This window comes from Caretta caretta, chromosome 14, assembly GCF_965140235.1.
Source record: "Caretta caretta isolate rCarCar2 chromosome 14, rCarCar1.hap1, whole genome shotgun sequence".
In the NCBI taxonomy this organism is placed as follows: Eukaryota; Metazoa; Chordata; order Testudines; family Cheloniidae; genus Caretta; species Caretta caretta.
In genome coordinates, this window is record NC_134219.1 from 45,952,052 (window position 1) to 45,972,902 (window position 20,851).

The window sequence follows — 20,851 nt, forward strand, 5'->3', positions numbered from 1 at the left end:
CTCAGAGACTAACAAATTTATTTGGGCATAAGCTTTCATGGGCTATAACCCACTTCCATCAGGTGCATGGAGTGAAAAATACAGTAGGCAGGTGTAAATGTACAGCACATGAAAAGATGGGAATTGCCTTACCAAGCGGGGGGTGAGTGCTAACGAGGCTAATTCAATCAGGGTGGATGTGGCCCATTCCCAACAGTTGACAAGAAGGGGTGAATAGCCCAGAACCTCATCTTTCATTAAGAAAAAAGTAAAATGTCTAGGCCTTATGGTTGGGACGAAAACCTTCCAACGGTGACCCAAGGGTAAATCAGTTCACTGTTATCTGCCTGAACGTCAGCAAAGAGCCTCAAACTATGACTTCAGGAGGACTTGTGAGCTCCCCATATCCCATTTAATCTCATTGGCGTGTCAGCTCTAAAGCCCAATACTGACATTGAAGTGTCAACATTAACTATGTAATCACTGATCATTTTAGCAGAGGACGGTGGGGAAGAGGGTGGAAATTGTTGCCGGGAAGGAAACACAGAGAGAAGAAGGGAGGAGAGACAGAGGGAAGAGAGAGAGAAAGGGCTTTTCTATAGGTGCAAGTTGCATCAGTACAACCAGAGGGGCGAATTTAAACCCATTTAGTTAACCTGTGCAAACTCCTGAGTGGATGCTCTTAGGTTTAGACTTTAAAAAGGGCAGAAGTAGCAGTGGGCCTAAAGGTGAGGATATTTTCTCACTGAAGGATACTGAATGAGGCAATGAGTAGGGTGACCATACGTCCTGTTGTGGCCAGGATAGTCCTCGTTCGAAGCCCTGTCCTGGCCAACCCGACTTTTTTGACAAAAACGGGCATTTGTGCTGTTTGCTGTTCCCAACTGATCAGTTGGCAAGCGCAAACGAACAAATGCCCAGTTTACCAGAAAAGATGGGTGTGCCCCCCTAGGGGGGGCATGGAGAAATGTGGGGGGGGGGCGAGGTGCTGGGCAGTGGGAGGTCAGCCACAGCCACGGTTGGCATGGAGCTCGGGGGGGTCAGTCACAGGTGGCACGGGGCACGAAGCTCAGGGGTGGGATCAGCCCCAGCCCTGAGCAATGCAGATCTCACGGGGGAGGGGTCAGCCCCAGCCGTGGACAGCATGGGACTTGGGTGCTCAGTCCCAGCTGCGGGCGGCACGGGGCTTGGGCGGCATGGGGATCGGGCAGCATGGGGCACAGAGCTCGGGGGACAGGGAGGAGTAGCCTCAGCCCTGGGCAGCACAGAATTCTGGCGGGGGGGGGGGGGGGTGTCAGACCCAGCCACGGGCAGCATGGGGCACGGAGCTTGGGGTGGGATAGGGAATCAGCCCCAGCCCCGGGTGGCGGGGGTGGCTCTGGCTAGCCTTGTGGGGGGCGGAGGGGGTTTGCGGGGCAGCTCAGGCGAGCCCCAGGCCGTTCCATTTTTACTTCAGGAAATATGGTCACTCTAACAGTAAAGCATGCAACAAATACTAAAAGTTCAGTCCCCATCATTTACCGTTTGCATTACAGTGGCACACAGAGGTAGGGCCCCTTGTGCCAGGTACAATACAAACCTATAACACAGAGACAGTCCCTGCCTGAAGGAGGGCACAATCGAAGGGTCTGCCCATGCTGCAATCAGGAGTTGAGATTGTAGATGTATCTGCATCATCTTTGATGCAGCTAGATCAAAGCGAGCTGGAGTAACAGCAGCTGCACGTCACCACAGGAGCACGGACAGAGGCACGAGTTAGCAACATGAGTTAGCAACATACGCAGGAGACCGACAGCTTGTTCAGCCCACGCCGCCATGGCTGTGTCCGTGGCTATTGTTACTGGAGCGAGCTCTGGTATTCTAGCTCGGTACGTCTACCCACTCTGCAATCACACCTCCCAGCTTCACCCCCCCCAGAGCCCCCCCAGGATTAGTGCAGGAAGAGGGGAGGATTAGGGGTGCCCCAGCACAGCTGCCCCTATAAAAGGGGGGAGGTGCACCCCCCAGGATTAGTGCAGGAAGAGGGGAGGATTAGGGGTGTCCCAGCACAGCTGCCCCTATAAAGGGGGGAGGTTCACCCCCCCAGAGCCCCCCCAGGATTAGTGCAGGAAGAGGGGAGGATTAGGGGTGCCCTAGCACAGCTGCCCCTATAAAGGGGGGAGGTTTACCCCCCCAGTGCACCCCCCAGAATTAGTGCAGGAAGAGGGGAGGATTAGGGGTGCCCCAGCACAGCTGCCCCTATAAAAGGGGGGAGGTGCACCCCCCAGGATTAGTGCAGGAAGAGGGGAGGATTAGGGATGTCCCAGCACAGCTGCCCCTATAAAGGGGGGAGGTTCACCCCCCCAGAGCCCCCCCAGGATTAGTGCAGGAAGAGGGGAGGATTAGGGGTGCCCTAGCACAGCTGCCCCTATAAAAGGGGGGAGGTGCACCCCCCCAGAGCCCCCCAGGATTAGTGCAGGAAGAGGGGAGGATTAGGGATGTCCCAGCACAGCTGCCCCTATAAAGGGGGGAGGTTTACCCCCCCAGTGCACCCCCCAGGATTAGTGCAGGAAGAGGGGAGGATTAGGGGTGCCCCAGCACAGCTGCCCCTATAAAAGGGGGGAGGTGCACCCCCCAGAGCCCCCCAGGATTAGTGCAGGAAGAGGGGAGGATTAGGGGTGCCCCAGCACAGCTGCCCCTATAAAAGGGGGGAGGTGCACCCCCCAGGATTAGTGCAGGAAGAGGGGAGGATTAGGGATGTCCCAGCACAGCTGCCCCTATAAAGGGGGGAGGTTCACCCCCCCAGAGCCCCCCCAGGATTAGTGCAGGAAGAGGGGAGGATTAGGGGTGCCCTAGCACAGCTGCCCCTATAAAAGGGGGGAGGTGCACCCCCCCCAGAGCCCCCCAGGATTAGTGCAGGAAGAGGGGAGGATTAGGGATGTCCCAGCACAGCTGCCCCTATAAAGGGGGGAGGTTTACCCCCCCAGTGCACCCCCCAGGATTAGTGCAGGAAGAGGGGAGGATTAGGGGTGCCCCAGCACAGCTGTCCCTATAAAAGGGGGGAGGTGTGCCCCCCCAGGATTAGTGCAGGAAGAGGGGAGGATTAGGGGTGCCCCAGCACAGCTGCCCCTATAAAAGGGGGGAGGTTTACCCCCCAGTGCACCCCACAGGATTAGTGCAGGAAGAGGGGAGGATTAGGGGTGTCCCAGCACAGCTGCCGCTATAAAAGGGGGGAGGTGCACCCCCCAGGATTAGTGCAGGAAGAGGGGAGGATTAGGGGTGTCCCAGCACAGCTGCCCCTATAAAAGGGGGGAGGTGCACCCCCCCAGAGCCCCCCCCCAGGATTAGTGCAGGAGGAGGAAGGGGGGTCTCTAAGCCCCCCCAATTCCTCTTCTCCCACGACCAGACACGGGCAGCTCCACTCCCAGATAGTGAGGCAGTTACCACCTTTGTATCCGCTCCTGCTGCGGCGCCCAGCTGCAGTGTAGACGTACCCTAAATCCAGGGCAAGGGGCAATAGGGGAAGCACAAGGCACCAATGAGATAGTTATGAACAGTGGGCTAGGCACGGGTCACAGCTTTCCCGCTGCCTGACCATGGCCATGTGTTCTGCCAGCAGCAGGGCAGGAATCTGGGTGTTTTGCTTCGTGCCCCAGCTACTGGCATGTGGGGGTTATCTCAGCTTTCATGAAAAAACAAACAAACCGAAAAACACCCTCAGAGCGTCTAGCCCTCGCCCTCGTTGAGAAAAACTCGAGGCCGTGATGCGAGTGCAGCTACCGGCTAGAAAAAGGACCCGCATGGATTACTTTTCAAAAAGTCATTCATTATTTTTATGCCAGTCTCGTGATGACGCGGGATTTTTGGACGCTTGGGGTTGGTGAGACTGTCTCTCCCCAGGGTTGTGAGTTCAATCCTTGAGGGGGGCATTTAGGGATCTGGGGCAAAAATTGGGGATTGGTCTTGCTTTGAGCAGGGGGTTGGACTAGATGATCTCCTGAGGTCCCTTCCAACCCTGATATTCTATGATTCCTCCATGTCACCCGGCCACCCCATGCAGCCCAGCCCCCCTATGCCACCCAGCCCCTCTCCATGCTCCCAACCCCCCTCTATGCAGCCGAGCCCCGCCCTTCTGCCCGGCCTGCTCCCGCCACTCCCATCTCCCCCCTCCACACGGCCCCGCCCCCCTCATTGAACTCAGTGCGCAGCCGCAGGGCCGGGCGGCGCGCTCAGGCGCCGTTTCGGCTTCTTTCAGAGGAACAGCCGTGTTAATCTGTATTCGCAAAAAGAAAAGGAGGACTTGTGGCACCTTAGAGACTAACCAATTTATTTGAGCATGAGCTTTCGTGAGCTACAGCTCACTTCATCAGATGTATACCGTGGAAACTGCAGCAGACTTTATATACACACAGAGAATATGAAACAATACCTCCTCCCACCCCACTGTCCTGCTGGTAATAGCTTATCTAAAGTGATCAACAGGTGGGCCATTTCCAGCACAAATCCAGGTTTTCTCACCCTCCACCCCCCCACACAAATTCACTCTCCTGCTGGTGCTAGCCCATCCAAAGTGACAACTCTTTACATAATCAAGTCGTATTGATTTTAAGCCAGAAGAGTTCCCAGAAGTTACCTACTACAGGACAGGCCTAACAAAGAAAATAACAGAACGCCACTAGCGGTCACCTTCAGCCCCCAACTAAAACCCCTCCAACGCATTATTAAGGATCTACAACCTATCCTAAAGGATGACCCAACACTCTCACAAGTCTTGGGAGACAGGCCAGTCCTTGCCTACAGACAGCCCCGCAACCTGAAGCAAATACTCACCAACAACCACATACCACACAACAGAACCACTAACCCAGGAACTTATCCTTGCAACAAAGCCCGTTGCCAATTGTGCCCACATATCTATTCAGGGGACACCATCACAGGGCCTAATAACATCAGCCACACTATCAGAGGCTCGTTCACCTGCACATCCACCAATGTGATATATGCCATCATGTGCCAGCAATGCCCCTCTGCCATGTACATTGGTCAAACTGGACAGTCTCTACGTAAAAGAATAAATGGACACAAATCAGATGTCAAGAATTATAACATTCATAAACCAGTCGGAGAACACTTCAATCTCTCTGGTCACGCAATCACAGACATGAAGGTCGCTATCTTAAAACAAAAAAACTTCAAATCCAGACTCCAGCGAGAAACTGCTGAATTGGAATTCATTTGCAAATTGGATACTATTAATTTAGGCTTAAATAGAGACTGGGAGTGGCTAAGTCATTATGCAAGGCAGCCTATTTCCTCTTGTTTTTTTCCTCCCCTCCCCCCCCCCAGATGTTCTGGTTTAACTTGGATTTAAACTTGGAGAGTGGTCAGTTTAGATGAGCTATTACCAGCAGGAGAGTGAGTTTGTGTGTGTATGGGGGTGGGGGGGATGTGAGAAAACCTGGATCTATGCAGGAAATAGCCCGACTTGATTATGTAAAGAGTTGTCACTTTGGATGGGCTAGCACCAGCAGGAGAGTGAATTTGTGTGGGGGGGTGGAGGGTGAGAAAACCTGGATTTGTGCTGGAAATGGCCCACCTGCTGATCACTTTAGATAAGCTATTACCAGCAGGACAGTGGGGTGGGAGGAGGTATTGTTTCATATTCTCTGTGTGTATATAAAGTCTGCTGCAGTTTCCACGGCATGCATCCGATGAAGTGAGCTGTAGCTCACGAAAGCTCATGCTCAAATACATTGGTTAGTCTCTAAGGTGCCACAAGTCCTCCTTTTCTTGTTTCGGCTTCTGTATTCTGTCCCCTTCGCCTCCCCGTAGGACGTTCGCCGCAGCCGCCGCCATTTTGGTATTGGCGTCGGCCGGGCCTGTGATGGTTCACGCAGCACCCCCACCCCCGGCCAAGGTGGAGCCGCCCCCAGGGCAGGAGCGGGGGGACCCAGGCGTCCTGCCCGGAACACGAGCGCCTCATAGCTCCCTCCCCCTTTTCATCTGCGGGGCCCTCGCCCCCCCCCCCGGCCTTCGCTCCGAGAGCGGGGCTGAAACCCCCAGGCCGCCCCTCATCAGTGTGGGGGGGATCGAGGGTTCCCCCGCTAACCCCCCCCGAAATAGAGGTGCGCCCTCCCCAGACCCCCCCCAGGTTTAGCGCAGGAAGAGGGGAGGATTAGGGGTGCCCCAGCACAGCTGCCCCTATAAAAGGGGGGAGGTTTACCCCCCCAGAGCCCCCCCAGGATTAGTGCAGGAAGAGGGGAGGATTAGGGGTGCCCCAGCACAGCTTCCCCTATAAAAGGGGGGAGGTGCACCCCCCCAGAGCCCCCCAGGATTAGTGCAGGAAGAGGGGAGGATTAGGGGTGCCCCAGCACAGCTGCCCCTATAAAAGGGGGGAGGTGCACCCCCCCAGAGCCCCCCAGGATTAGTGCAGGAAGAGGGGAGGATTAGGGGTGCCCCAGCACAGCTGCCCCTATAAAAGGGGGGAGGTGCACCCCCCCAGAGCCCCCCAGGATTAGTGCAGGAAGAGGGGAGGATTAGGGGTGCCCCAGCACAGCTGCCCCTATAAAAGGGGGGAGGTGCACCCCCCCAGAGCCCCCCCCAGGATTAGTGCAGGAGGAGGAAGGGGGGTCTCTAAGCCCCCCCAATTCCTCTTCTCCCACGACCAGACACGGGCAGCTCCACTCCCAGATAGTGAGGCAGTTACCACCTTTGTATCCGCTCCTGCTGCGGCGCCCCTGGCCCAGCAAATCTCATCCGGATCCCGCCTGCAACTCCCCGGCTCGGTAATACTCTGCTTCCTAAACCTCGGTTCTTCTCTTATCTAAACTCTGCAGGTGCATCCTTGCCCCAGTCTTTGTAATACACCCCCATAAAGGGATTAACCTTAAAAACCATCAGAGAAAGTACTGAGTGAGAGTCACAGTGAGCTGTCGTAACTCACTTACAGATGAGAAGCCAGAATGAGTCAGTTCATTTCATAACCAGTTGTGATACAGTCTCAGTTTGAAAAAGTGCAAAGCAATGTGGGACAGTGCAAAATATGGGCTGTGAAAGGGTCTCAACCAAGTGTGTGGGGGCTGCCCCTCAGGACACAGGTGTATAAGAGGTTGGGATGGATTTGCTGTCCCCCACCAGTGTGAAATGGGGGCTCTGAGGGTAGGGCCAGATTAACTCTCCTGTGGGCCTGGGGCTAATAGATTTTGTGGGGCTGCAGGAGCTGTCGAGTGGGCTCAGGACAGGGGCAGGGGATTGGGGTGCAGGAAGGGATGCAGCTCCAGCTGTGGGGTGGGGCCAGGGATGGGACGGGGTTGCGGTGCAGCAGGAGATGGGCTCTGGGAGGGAGCTTGGGTGCGGGAGGGGGCTGTGGGATAGGGGGTTGGGGTGCAGGAGAGGGTGCGGGGTGTAGGCTCCGGCCAGGAGGTGCTTACCTTGGGCGGCTCCTGGTCAGCGGTGCAGCAGGGCTAAGGCAGGATTCCTGCCTGCCCTGGCTCCGCACTGCTCTGCTCCCCGAGGTGGCCAGCATGTCCGGCCACTAGGCAGAGGGGCCAGGCTGCTCTGTGCGGTGCACACTGCCCGAGCCCGCAGGTGCTGCCTCCGCAGCTCCCACTGGCTGTTGTACCCAGCCAAGGGGAGCTGCGGAGCCGGCGCTGGGGACAGGGACAGTGTGCAGAGATTCCCTGAATGCCCCTTGCCTGGGGCACATTGGCGAGCCGGCACTTGCGGCTCCACCCCAGGGTGAGGGGTGGCTCGGGGACTGGTGTCTGGCCTGTGGCACAGAGACTTGCTGTGGGCCGGATGAAAAGACGCAGCAGGCTGCATGTGGCCTGCGGGGCCCCCCTTAGCCCGAGGCTGCAGCCCCTAAAGCCCCTGCATTAATCCGGCCTTGTCTGAGGGGGTCCCAATGGATTTGAGTTTGAAGTGATTTTTACTCCTTGAGGGCATTTGGGGGTGTAAGCAAATGTAGGCAGGGAGTGAGGTCCTTAGTCCTTCTCTGTCAGAGGTAGATTCATCAGGCATCTTCCCCAGATGTAGTGTGTGTTTGGAGTTTGGTTCCCCACTACATCAAGCGTCATCTGAACAAATGTGGGAAAGCATGGAAATGCAGAGTTAAGTTCATCTAAATACCCTGAAATCTGTCCAATGTCCCCATCACCCAGTCTGTCCTATCCATGACATGGGCCCTTTCCCTTGGAATTTCTGTCCTCCCTGGCTTGAATTTTTTGACTTTCCTGGCACACTGCAAAGCTCATATGCACCGAGGATGGGATTTGTGGCTAATGGGAAAGTGCACTGGGGAATTTTAAGGTGCCTTGATCACATCTGATGATTCAGTGGTGTGTGGGGGAGGAAGTAATGCTGCTTTGGTCACATTTTACTTCATATCTCCTATATCCATGTGTTTTGTACATGTGTGTTCAGCCCAGGTCCTCTTTGGTGTGAAACTTGTTTAAATCTGAAATCTAAATAAAGAAATAGATACATGCTGGTGACAACTGTCAGAACTAGTTGGCATCTTAATCCCTGTTTGCCTTGGCAGTTTGTCATGGTCCCTGGGAACACAAAAAGAAAAGGAGTACTTGTGGCACCTTAGAGACTAACCAATTTATTTGAGCATAAGCTTTCGTGAGCTTCCGATGAAGTGAGCTGTAGCTCACGAAAGCTTATGCGCAAATAAATTGGTTAGTCTCTAAGGTGCCACAAGTACTCCTTTTCTTTTTGCGAATACAGACTAACATGGCTGTTACTCTGAAACCTGGGAACACAAGCACTGTATACTTCAGTGGCTGGCTGTGGACTCTTAAGAAGTCTCCAGTTTTCAGGTGTTGGTCTTATTAGCTATATCCCCCAGAGTTTATGGAGCAGGATATGTGTAATTGAATCACAAGTGTATATAGGATTCAAGGCTTCCAGGATAAAATAAAGTCTAACCTCTTGTATATAATAAAAGGTTAAAATGGCTGTGAAACTCCCCATGGCTGGTGTGAGGGAATTATAAGGGAGAGATGGGGAAGAGGCTGGATACTTTTTGCTGTGTAACTGAAGTGTAAGAGGAGAGAGAGTGGCTTGGTAGATTGGGGCTTCTCTTCAGGAGGAACAAAAAGTGTGTTTAACATGTGTTAGGTGTTAGAACCTTAGTGCAGACAGAGCAATTTGTATTTTAACATGTGTTAGCTGGTCAAGGTAAAACCTATGCTCCCTCCAGTGGTTGACCCCCACCAGCTAACACATTAAAATATAAATCACCCTCTCTATATTGGGGTTGTAACACGTCTGCAACACACCTTTTTTCCTAGTGAAGACCAGGCCTTAGAGGACAGTCTGATCATGTAGGGGGCAGATACAGAAACAAAGTTAAGGCCATTTGTGGGAACCTGAACACTTCAGTTCAATGCTGTCCAGTTTTTTAAAGTTTCCCCTTAACGGAAAAACTTCCTGTTTTGGTTTTTAGAAATGTCATACATTTTATATTCATAAAAACCGTGCTGTTGACGAAAGCTTAGGGCATGAGTACATAATTTCATAATGCACTGCAGCTGACTCCTACAGGGAGCTCTCTGGCACACCATGCTCTTTAGATGGCTGGTTACGTGCTTTGTGCACAACAAACTCAGAGGCAGGTCCCGTAAGCACTGCAAACACTAGGCTGTACAGGCTCTAACTCTGTGTGGGTTCTCTTTAAATACACCCAGTAAGCAAGGGGAGGAATCTTTAGTACGTCTGGCAGGAAAGAAAAGGTGAAAATACCCTTAGTCATTGTCCCCAGATGCTACAAACATTTAAACACCTGCTTAACTTTATGCACATGAGTAGTCCCACTCAATGGGACTATTCAGACATTAAGTCAAGCACATGTAATGCATAAGTATATGTATAGCTCCACCCTAGACTGTCTCAGGTATGCTTTGGGTGTTCAGTTTATTAATCTCCTGCTTCTGGCATTTCAGGAAATTCCCCAGGCACATAGAGGCAGACTCACTGAGCAATTTTTGATCACATATCTGTCATATCTTAATTCTCCTCACTCAGATTGAAACCTCAATTCAGGCCCTAGTTCTCTATTCAACTGATGTGGATATTTCTCTCTCCGCTGGCTCAACGTCGGAGATGTCTACGCTACCATGGTAAGTCGAGCGACGCTCCCTGGAAGGTGGTACCTGTAACTGAGGCTGCAGAAGAGTTTTCTTTATAAATCCAGGTTTTCAGATACTTCACTTCTTGACCTTTTGCAGGTCTCCCAACGTGGAGAAGGGACAAACTAAGGTGTGGTTTAGTTCCAAATATCTGTTGTTGTTTATTATTTATATTGTGGCAGCACCAGGACCTCATGGTGCTGTTTTTAGCATTAATTTAAAAGGGGGTTGCTTAATAGGTGGAGATATAGGTTTGCTATATCCTATCCATAAGTAGGTAGGACCATAATGGGAAACTAGGACTGGTTGAAGCCATGAATACTTCCCTCTAATGAGCGGAGATCAGCAATGAGTCTGTCTGTGGTTGGGTTTCATTTTCTAGAATGCTGTGTTAGTGTGAGATTGATGGAAGGTTTATGCTATCTTAGGCTTTTCTATGGTGCCCATCACCATACTGTCTAAGTTTGTGGTTACTGCTTTGAAGGGTGAGTTTTCTCTTCTCTGTGAAAGCAAAGCATCCTCTGTCATACTGAGATCCCTATTTGTTTTGATTGTTATTGTTTTGAAGTTCTTTTTTCTTCGTGGAAACATTGTCATACTGAGATTCCTATTTGTACTGATGGGTTATTTATATATTGGTGTCTTACAAATCGTTGTTATTATTTGAGGATGCCTCTTCATATTCCCACCAATGGGTAAGAAGTCCTCGGGTGATTGAACCCTTTCAGAATTACGCTCATTTGGAACCTCATGACCCTTATGGCACTGTGGTATGAGATTATATCAGGGATGTGGTCCTTATCACTGCATTTCCTTTCTGTGGGTGTCTCTTTATTCCTGTAGTCTAGTTTGACCAGACTTCAAGCCCCTTTGTACCTTTAATTTTATAATAAGGTATGTCTTCACTGCAGAGTTAACCCAGGTGAGTGGCACTGGAGTCTGACGCACCTGGTTTAGCCTAGACTGGGTGAGATCAGCCACACTGGAAAGCTATACTCAAATCACTGTGTCCTGGTGCGGCACTCACTTGTGTGACTCACTAGGACTTCTGGGGCCATACCCCAGGTTTCTTTGTGCTGCAGGAAGGTGAGCTGCTCTACGATTCTTTGCCAGTGAGTTGTCCCCCCTTCAGGGCATACAGCAGGAATTGTGTGAAGCCATTGGAGGACTATCAGCATTGGAGTGGCTTAGCCTGTATCCTCACTACAAAGTAGGCGGGTTACCAGACCCAGTGAAGTGAACACCTAGGCTTTTGCCTGTAGTCCGAGACAGGCCAACTGGCCTGGGTTTAAAGCACCACCAAACTCAGGTTAGAGTTTTGGGTATGCGTACGGGACAGGGGTTGGGGCAACATGTGAGTAAAAGCCCGAGTTAGCTGTGCAGTGAAAACACACCCTGAATGATAAGATGGCTGAAGTGTGCGGCAGCATCGATCTGACTTGATGGCACTCTAACAGACTATGGTGGGTGCTTTTAAAGACAAAAAAAGCTTGTTTAAAGGAGAGTTGTTCTCCAGAGCAATGTGAGGATTGTCAAGGTTTTATCTCCCGCTTTCTCAGGCCCAAAGGCCAGGGATCTCCTTATCTGAAGTGGCTCTTCAGAGCTGGACATTGGAGCACAGCAAATTCTGGCTGTGGTTCCATGAAGGACCACGATAGGCCATCTTTAGCTGCCAAAACCCCATCCTCAGGTAAAGGGAAGCCTCTGGATTCCTCAGTCAAAGTTTTCAATGCTAAAGCTTGGAACCGGTTCTGATCCAGGCTCTACACTAAAGAACATAAGTCATCTGTAAGTGATGGTGCAAAATTACCACCCACACTTTCTCCAGTACCACAAATGAACCGGGAGCTGTTGTGCTGGCAACCCCCTCAGGGCTGAACATTAAGGACTCCAGGAAGCAGTGGGGCCCCAGGACAGGCTCCCCCTCCAGTGCTGAGCAGAGGGCCTGCCAAGATCCCAACTCTAGTTCTTGGCTAAGACAGTGCCAGGCATTGATGAGCCCACCTCTGGTGGGAAGGACTCGGGAGGATGTTGCATATTTGGTGGCTCTGTTGGGGATGCAAACGTGCAGCCTTGAGCCTCCAAGTCCAACAGTTTAGTTGGAATATGTCAAAAGCTCTTGGTTTGCTTTTCTCTGCCCTTAAACTTGAGTGGCAGGGGAAGCATTCTGAGGAGAAACGCAGGCCCTGGGAAGAAGAGGAACCATTATGCCAGCGGAGGTCATGGATCAAATGTGGGTCATTCACTTCTACAGACCTCAGTTCTGGAGGCCTCAGATACCATTCCGACACCTCAAATCCATTTGAGGTCTAGATTCCATCAGTATTCTGGTGCCACTGACTCTCTTTCTCCTTCACTTGGCACTTTCCCATCAGGTAGCTCTGGTGCTGTATAGTGGTGGACTCTTCAGTGCTCAGATGTCAGTTCTAGGGGTTGTCGGGGTTGGCGCAGCTGCCTGCTAGCTAGGGTTGCAAACCTTCCAGGATTGGCGTGGAGTCTCCAGGAATTAAAGACTCATCTTTAATTAAAGATTAATGTCATGTGATGAAACCTCCAGGAATACATCCAACCACAATTGGCAACCCTACTGCTAGCTAGAAACTTTTTTTTAAATGAAAGTTTAGATCCTGCACAATCTGAGTATGTTAAAAGTCACATAAATACCGCATGTGAGCCAAATCCATTTTACATGCCATATATTCGATGTACACCCTGCTCTAGATTCTCAAATCCACGTTGCATTAAGATCTTTCTGCTTCTTCCTGCACTGTAAATCTAACATGTGACCTTTCCTTTCCATCCACAGTAGTAAACCTCGTCACCTTACATCTTGACCACTGCAGATCCTCCTTTGTGGCCTTGGAAATTCCCCTCTTGCCTCATTTATTCAAAACAAAACTGCATTTTTCTGGCTCATCACTTCAACCACATCACCCCTCTTTTTCCACCCCTTCCCTTTCTCCACTGCATCAAACAGAGAATTTGTCTTCCCTTTTAAGGCTCTCTACAGCCTGTTCTCATGCTACCTAACACCTCTCATTTGCTGTCAAAATGTTGACTCCCCCCATCCGTTCTGCCACTGATGCCAGCCTTCACTGCCCATTGGTCAAGTTTTCCAGTAAGCACCTTCAGGCATTCTCCCATGCTGCCCCTTATGCTTGGAAGGAGTTTCCCATAAAAATCCACACAGCCACCATGTAGTCCCCTTTCAAATTCTTCTTTGCTGTGCTGCCAAGGTAGCTTGAATCTCTATGGATAGAAATTCCATGCTTGAATAATAAGAGTATAGAAATAGGAATATACTACCAACCACCTGACCAGGATGGTGACTGTGAAATGCTCAGGAAGATTAGAGAAGCTACAAAAATCAGAAAACCCAATAATAATGGGGGATTTCACTTATCTCTGTACTGACTGGGTATATGTCACCTCAGGATGGGATGCAGAGATAAAATTTCTAGACACCATTGATGACTGCTTCTTGAAGCAGCTAGTTTTGTAACCAACATGAGGAGAGGCAATTCTTGATTTAATCCTAATAACAGGATCTGGTCCAAGAGATGAATATAGTGGAACTACTTGGTAATAGCAACCATAATATAATTAAATTTAACATCCGGGGGAGCGGGAAGGGGGAAATACCAAAGAAGCCCATCACAGTAGCATTTAACTTCAAAAAGGGGAACTACACAAAAATGAAGAAGCTAGTTAAATAGAAATTAAAAGGAATAGTCAGAAGGGTGAAATGCCTGCAAGCTGCATGGAAGCTATTTAAAAACACCATAATAGAGGGATTAACTAACATGTATACCCCAAATAAAACCAACAACAGTAAAAGGACCAAAAATTGCCACCATGGCTAAACAGAGTAAAAGAGGTGGTTAGAAACAAAAAGATATCCTTTAAAAATTGGAAGTCAAATCCTACTGAGAAAAATAGAAAGCAGCATAAACTCTGGCAAGTCAAGTGTAAAAGTATAATTACACAGGCCAAAAAAGAAGTTGATGAGTAATTAGCAAAAAACACAAAAACTAACAGCGAATTTTTTTTTAAGTATATCAGAAGCAGGAAGCCTGCCAAACAATTAGTGGGGACCACTGGACAATCGAAGTGCCAAAGGAGCACTCAAGGAAGATAAGGCTGTTACAGAGAAGTTAAATTCTTTGCATCTGTCTTCACTGCAGAGGATGTGAAACCTAAACCTTTGACAGCCAGAAGCTGTGGATGACCTGGATGGATCACTTGATAAATTGCCTTGTTCTGTTCATTCCCTCTGATGCATCTGGCACTGACCACTGTCGGAAGACAGGATACTGGGCTGGATGGACCTTTGGTCTGACCCAGTATGGCTGTTCTTATGTTCTGCTATGGTGCTTAGGCAGCTGGCGTGCTGAGACCACTACTTATTATGCTGATAATTGTCACATTATTTCCTTTTGCTCCCGTCGTTGCATTTATTTGTTGTATCACCTTATACTTAGCTTGTAAGCTCCTTTGAGCAGGGACTGTCTCTTTGTTATATCTGTACATTGCCCAGCACAGTGGGGCCCTGGCTTCTGGGCAGAATCTCAATACAAATAATAATAATTGGGTCTCATGCTTGTTGGAGATGTCAAGTATCTCCTGATCTACTGACATAGTGAATGGAGTGGTGCTTCATCTGGTAGCTTGGGTTATGGAGCTTTAACTGTCACTGGACTCTCTCTTTTGGGGTGCAGGACATCCTTTTGCTTTCTAGAAAGCCCTCTACCATGAAGTGTTATGCACAAACCTAAAGGAGATTTTTTGCATGAGCATCTTACGATAACCTGCCTCCTGAATCTGCACCAGTCCCTCTTGTCTTGAACTATTTGCTGCATCTTAAAACATTTGGACTGTCAGTCTCTTTTATAAAGTTCTATTTTTCTGCCATCTCAGTTTATGATTCTGTGGATTGGGGTGAAGCCGTTTAGTCATCTGACCATATCAAGGTTTATTAAAGGGCTGATTAATGCGTAACCGCTGCTCAGAGACCCTATTCTGATGTTGAATTTGAATGTGGTACCAACAAGACTGAGGGAGGCACTTTTTGGGCAGCTTAGGAGAATTCCACCTGTCCCTAAAGTCAGTTTTGCTGATGAACATAACATCTGCAGGACGAATGAGCATGCTGCAGTTCTTAATGGCTGATCCACCCTTGACAGCCTTCCACAAAGTCCAGGTGGTTCTGCAGTCTCAGCCTAAGCTTCTCTCTAAAGGCATCTCTGAAATCCACCTAAATCAGCCTATTATATGGCAAGTGTTTTTCCCTCAGGCCACATAAACAACCTGAAGTGATTAAACTGCACCCTTCAGATGTCAAGGGGGTCCTTAATTTCAATTTAAGCAGGGCGAAGCCTTTCAGAAAGTCTCAGACTTCCTGTGGAATAAGATTAATGCCGTCTTCTTTCATATTTGCTAAATACACACACACTGGCACGCACTGGTGAAGGTCCTGCTGCCTGTAAATCTTAGAGCTCATTCTGCCAGGGCCGAGGCTGCGTCTGTGGATTACCTCCAGGAATGTTTGAGCTTTGCAAAGCAGCTGCAGGGAGTTCTGCATATACATTCGCGCAGTGCTACTTTAGATTTAGCATCCCGCTCTGATGCTAGGCTAGGGAGAATGGGCTTACACAACCCTTATTTAGTTGTCTTTAGTCCACCTTCCACCTGGGTTATACTCTTTTCTGACTCCCATCTCAAAAAAAAAGATAATTTATTTACTAGTTCTTCCAAAGTGTTGTCTCTGCATAATCATACCACCCCTGTCCATTTCCCTTTCCTTCAGAGTTCGCTGTCCGTGTGAGTTTCAGGTGTAAGGAACTGAGGCAGTTACTTCCAGAAATGTTTATTCCTTTGTTGAATTTGACCCTTTATATAACCTCTGACCTCCTCAGCTGGTCCTCATAGAGCTTCAAATGGACATGGCTTTTAACGAGCTCTGAAGCTCGCAGAGCCATAGGATGCCACGCAGAGTCAGCCCTTCAGCAACAGTTAGTGGTGACTAACATCTTTTGATGGAGACCAAATCTGCGGAAGCTGGATGTGGACAATTCTCAGGATGGAAGTGGCTTGGATCTAATAATTCTTCTGTGCCAAAGTGTTAATATTTAAATTCTCTCTCTTTGGGTTTTCCCCAGAAATGTTGTTCTTATTAAATGACTTGTATAGTTGCATCACCCTATGAAATGAATGTGCTGGAATCTTTCCTCACCTGGATATTTCTAAAAATATTTTGTGTCTGTGCTATTTGTTGTCGGACTTCACTGAGGAAACATGTTTTTAATTTTGGATAGTAGTATATAAATGTTTCTACCACTTTCTGGTCTGCACTTAAACTTACCAGCCTAGCTATATTGGTCAGGGGTCTGATTCTCTCTCCTCCCACCACCGAACGACCTGTCGACAGAGCTCTCCAGTAGATTGCAGCTAAGCCAGCAGAAAAGCACTTCTGTCGGCTTAGCTTATTTCATTTGGGGAGGTGTTGTTACTACACTGCTAGAAGTATCCGCTTCTGCTGGTGGGCATGTGTCTACACCAGAGGGCTATGCTGGCACTGTTGTGGCAAGAGAGCTGTGCCAACAAAGCTCCATAAGCCTAGACCTGGTCCCAGTTTGCTATGTCCGTTGATGCTTAAAAATTGTAAAATATTGAGATTTTCTTATGAGAGTCTGCCTGTTTCTCTGGTATAGAATTTTGTTGTATGGGTCTAGTTGTGAATTGGGAGAAACATTGCATTGTAGCTGCCTCCCCGAAATTTGTAATGCCTTGTGTGTCTCAGTCTGACAAGACATTTGCGATCTAAGCCCTGATTCTGCAAGCTCTTAAACTTTATTTGTTAGTTGAGCACATGATTAGCTCCACTGAAATCAATGGGATTACTTATGTCCGTAGTTCTCAAACTTTTGCATTGGTGACCCCTTTCACACAGCAAACCTCTGAGTGCGACTCCCCTTACAAATTAAAAACACATTTTTTATATTTAACGCTATTATAAATGCTAGAGGCAAAGCGGGGTTTGGGAGTGGAGGCTGACAGCTCGTAACCCCCACTTAATAACCTTGCAACCCCCCAAGGGGTCATAACCCACAGTTTGAGAACCCCTGATTTATGTGCTTAAAGTTAATCGTGTAAGAGTTTGCAGGAATGGGGTTCTAATTTGCAAGGTTGGTGATAGTGAGTCTGCCCCTTGGTGTAAGACCTCATTGGTTTAGGGCAGTGGCTGTGTAAAATTCATTGTCTTGGGGAGGGGGGGGAAATAGCCTCTGAGAATGTGTACTTTGAAGCCATACATTTTACTGCTGGTTTTTGGCTGTTGCCAAAAGTTGTCACTTTTTCATTGGAGGTTTAAGAAATATTTGTTTAGAAGACGTGGCTATGGTGAGATATTAAGAACGTTTGTGACTTTTGAAGCTACCTATTCAGATTTAATGTGTTTAATAATCTTCTCTGTAATTAATTCCAATTGTAATCTCTCTCCAACAATTTTGAAAGGGGGAAAACACTTTTTAAAAACGTTACAAGATTTCTTTTCACTCATATATTTTCGTGATGGTTTTGTATCTATTAGGTGTTGCTGCTTATGATTTTCAGTTACTTGTTGTGCTTTAGCAGTAATATTAAGCAATCTTGGTGAAACCCTGGGCCCACTGAAGTGAATGTGAGTGTTGCCACTGACTTCAATAGTCAGGATTTTATTTTGAGTCTACCTTGCCATGATTTCAGTTCTCTTTTCTGAGAGGGAATCATGAGTGTTGCATAGCAGCTTCTGTGAGCAGGTTATGTTGCAATCTGATTTTTTTCTTTTTATGCTTTGTTTCGAGTACAGATTTTGCAATTCTTTATCTGCATGATCTGTGTCAGGTTTTCATTCTGATATGAATGTGTTTAACAGTGCAGAGTATGTATGTCTAAGAATTCTGTGACGCTACCCTTTTTAAGAAAATCTTTTGGAACCCATTGCAGATTATTAGAATAAATTTCTTTGGGGATGATTTTTTGCCTAATATTATTCACTTATGGTAGCCTCTGGGATTTGCTTCCAAACGAATTTTAAACGGGATCTAGAAATGCTGAGTGGGAATGTCATGGAGAGTTTTATAGCTGTGGTTCTTAACAAAAAATTGAAGCATAAAAGTGGATGTTGCCCGGTTGATTTTTGTGGTGTGCTTTGAGCTGGGCTGGAGAACGTGGGTTGTGTCCGCTGCCTGCTCAGGGCAGGGAGGTTGCTGCGGTGTGTTTCATTGGTGGGAGTGTGTTAATTGATTTCCGGAATTAAGGGAGTGGATATGAGGACCAGAGGCAGCTCGAGATGAGCAGATAAAGTAGCAAGGGCGGCCGGGGTTAAAAAAGCAACTCGGGAGGCATCAGAAAAATACCCTCCCCCTCTCCCAAAGGGCTCCCCCGCCCCCGGCTAATGGATTTGGCTCTTCCCAGAAGAGGCAGCTGGAGAGTTTGGCTGCGTTGAACAAGCTGGCCCTGACCTCAGCACGCAGATCTGCAGCAGGGTGTGATCCCGCGGCCGGGGGCTGCATCCAGCCAGCCAAGCTCGGTCTGGCGCCAGTTCCCCCATCTGCCCCCGGACACACGCCCCCCCCCGGCCGGCCTCTCTCCAGGCCTCCCCGGGCAGGGGAGCGGCGCGGAGACGCGGGCAGCCCTGGCCGCTCTTCGCTCCTAGCGCGCCGGCTCAGCTGTCCCGGGCACAGCTGGTTAAAGGGCTGCCCCAGCCCGGCGCTCCCGCGCAGCCCCCCACCTACCTTCTCGCCGCTGGGGCTGGACGATCCCCGGGCACAGCGCTGCTGCCGGGGCCGCTCCACGCGATCGCTCCTGGGGCGAGAGCCAGAGGGGCGGGCCCGCCTGCCGCTGGATGCCGTCGGTGTTTCCTCCCTCCTTGAGGTTTCCACTCTCCTGATCCCAGGCGGGGACTTCACCGCTCCCCCCTTCTCCCTCCCAATTCGCGGTGCGGCCCCCTCTTCCCAGTGGGCTGTTACGGGGGCGGAGGGGAGTTCCCATTGGGGTGACGGAAGCACTCACCTCACACCCAAGGGCGCCCCTCCCTTCAGTCCTACATATACTGTGTAACTGCACCCACATACGTAGGACCGAGGAGTTCAAGGGCACTGCTTACGGTCCCGACCCTACTTCTTGTATATGGGTTTGTACAGGTTCCAGGGCCCATAGCAAGGCCGGTGATAAATGATTTCTCCTAAGGGAAAGTCCCCCACCTCACTGGGTAAACAGCAGAGGGGAAGTCCAGAAGTTCTCTGCCTCTGTTGCTAGGGGGACTTTCCCCCCCCAGCTAACAGCTGTAACAAGAAAATCTGGTTGTAGTTTGAAGATGCCACAATTGGAGAAAAAAATGATCCTTCACTGCCTAGGGGATATGTATCTTGTTACTCACACCACTGTGCATACCTAAGACCATACAGGTGTAAGTCCTTGTAACTTCACTGACATTCACTGGTATTTAAACAAATAAATAAAAACAAAAAGACCTCAAACAAATGCATAATGCAACCATTGAACTGAACAGAAAAAGAACCTTGCCCTAAGTGGAGTTTCTGTACCCCAAAAAGGGAAAAGACCCCATTAAGCCCACTAGGGAGTTTTATTCCCATCACTGTTTCCCTGCTGAAGGCGTTGTGATATTACAGGGATAGGCAGCAGTAAAAACCCCGAGATAGAGCAATTCCTTAGGAAAGGTTCAAGGAAATCTTTAGCTGTTACCCCTCAAGAAAGAGATCTTGGAGTCATTGTGGACCGTTCTCTGAAAACATCCACTCAATGTGCAGGGGCAGTCAAAAAAGCAAACAGAATGCTGGGAATAATTAAGAAAGGGATAGATAATAGGACAGAAAATACCATGTTGCCTCTATATAAATCCATGGTACGCCCAGATCTTGAATACTGCGTGCAGATGTGGTCGCCCCATCTCAAAAAAGATATGTTGGATTTGGAAAAGGTTCAGAAAAGGGCAACAGAAATTATTAGGGGTACAGAACAGCTTCCCTATGAGGAGAGATTAATAAGACTGGGACTTTTCAGCTTGGAAAAGAGACGACTAAGGGGAGATGTGATTGAGGTCTATAAAATCGTGACTGGTGTAGAGAAAGTAAATAAGGAAGTGTTGTTTACTACTTCTCATAACACAAGAACTAGGGGGTCACCAAATGAAATGAATAGGCAGCAGGTTTAAGACAAATAAAAGGAAGTATTTCTTCACACAATGCATAATCAATCTGTGGAACTCCTTGCCAGAAGATGTTGTGAAGGCTAAGACCATAACAGGGATCAAAAGAGAACTAGATAAATTCATGGAGGATAGGTCCATCAGTGGCTATTAGCCAGGATGGGCAGGAATGGTGTTCCTAGCTCTGTTTGCCAGAAGCTGGGAATGAGCGACAGGGGATGGATCACTTGGTGATTCCCTGTTCTGTTCATTCCCTCTGGGGCACCTGGCACTGACCTCTGTCAGAAGAGAGGATACTGGGCTAGATGGACCTTTGGTCTGACCCGGTAGGGCCATTCTTATGTTCTTTGTTCTTATGAAACCAGACGCAGAAAGGGTCTAAAACTGTGGAACTAGATAAATAGCCTGTCCTAATGCATTTAACAAGTGTATAATAGAACCACAGGGAACAAATAAAGAGGCCGCTTAGAAGGTTTTCAGAGTTGTGAGTCTGGGAATGTGTATCTTTTTAGAGGAACTGGGCATGCCCAAATTTTAGTGCAGGCACAGCCTT

At 49.1% G+C, this 20,851-nt stretch overlaps 2 protein-coding genes across 13 annotated transcripts in view; one reads left to right on the plus strand and one right to left on the minus strand.

The window, feature by feature from the left end:
- Window positions 1-19,370, minus strand: part of LOC125621617 (C-type lectin domain family 2 member B) — a 29,274-nt gene extending 9,904 nt beyond the window's left edge. For 2 of the 5 annotated variants that reach the window (XR_007352516.2, XM_048818744.2), the window contains exon 1: window positions 18,866-19,370. The gene's annotated coding sequence lies outside the window, so the exon portion shown is untranslated. Of the gene's footprint in view, window positions 1-1,558; window positions 1,803-7,388; window positions 7,511-18,865 lie in introns of those variants that run through there. The other 3 variants (XM_048818741.2, XM_075119541.1, XM_048818743.2) reach the window with 3 other exon arrangements.
- The window catches only part of LOC125621613 (C-type lectin domain family 2 member A), a 66,918-nt gene that overhangs the window by 13,267 nt on the left and 32,800 nt on the right, over window positions 1-20,851 (plus strand). For 6 of the 8 annotated variants that reach the window (XR_012664971.1, XR_007352507.2, XR_007352515.2 and 3 more), the window contains exons 1-2: window positions 5,839-6,743; window positions 9,988-10,082. The exons of 1 other annotated variant lie outside the window; for it this stretch is intronic. The gene's annotated coding sequence lies outside the window, so the exon portion shown is untranslated. Of the gene's footprint in view, window positions 1-5,838; window positions 6,744-9,987; window positions 10,083-20,851 lie in introns of those variants that run through there. One more of the 8 variants, XR_007352508.2, reaches the window with a different exon arrangement.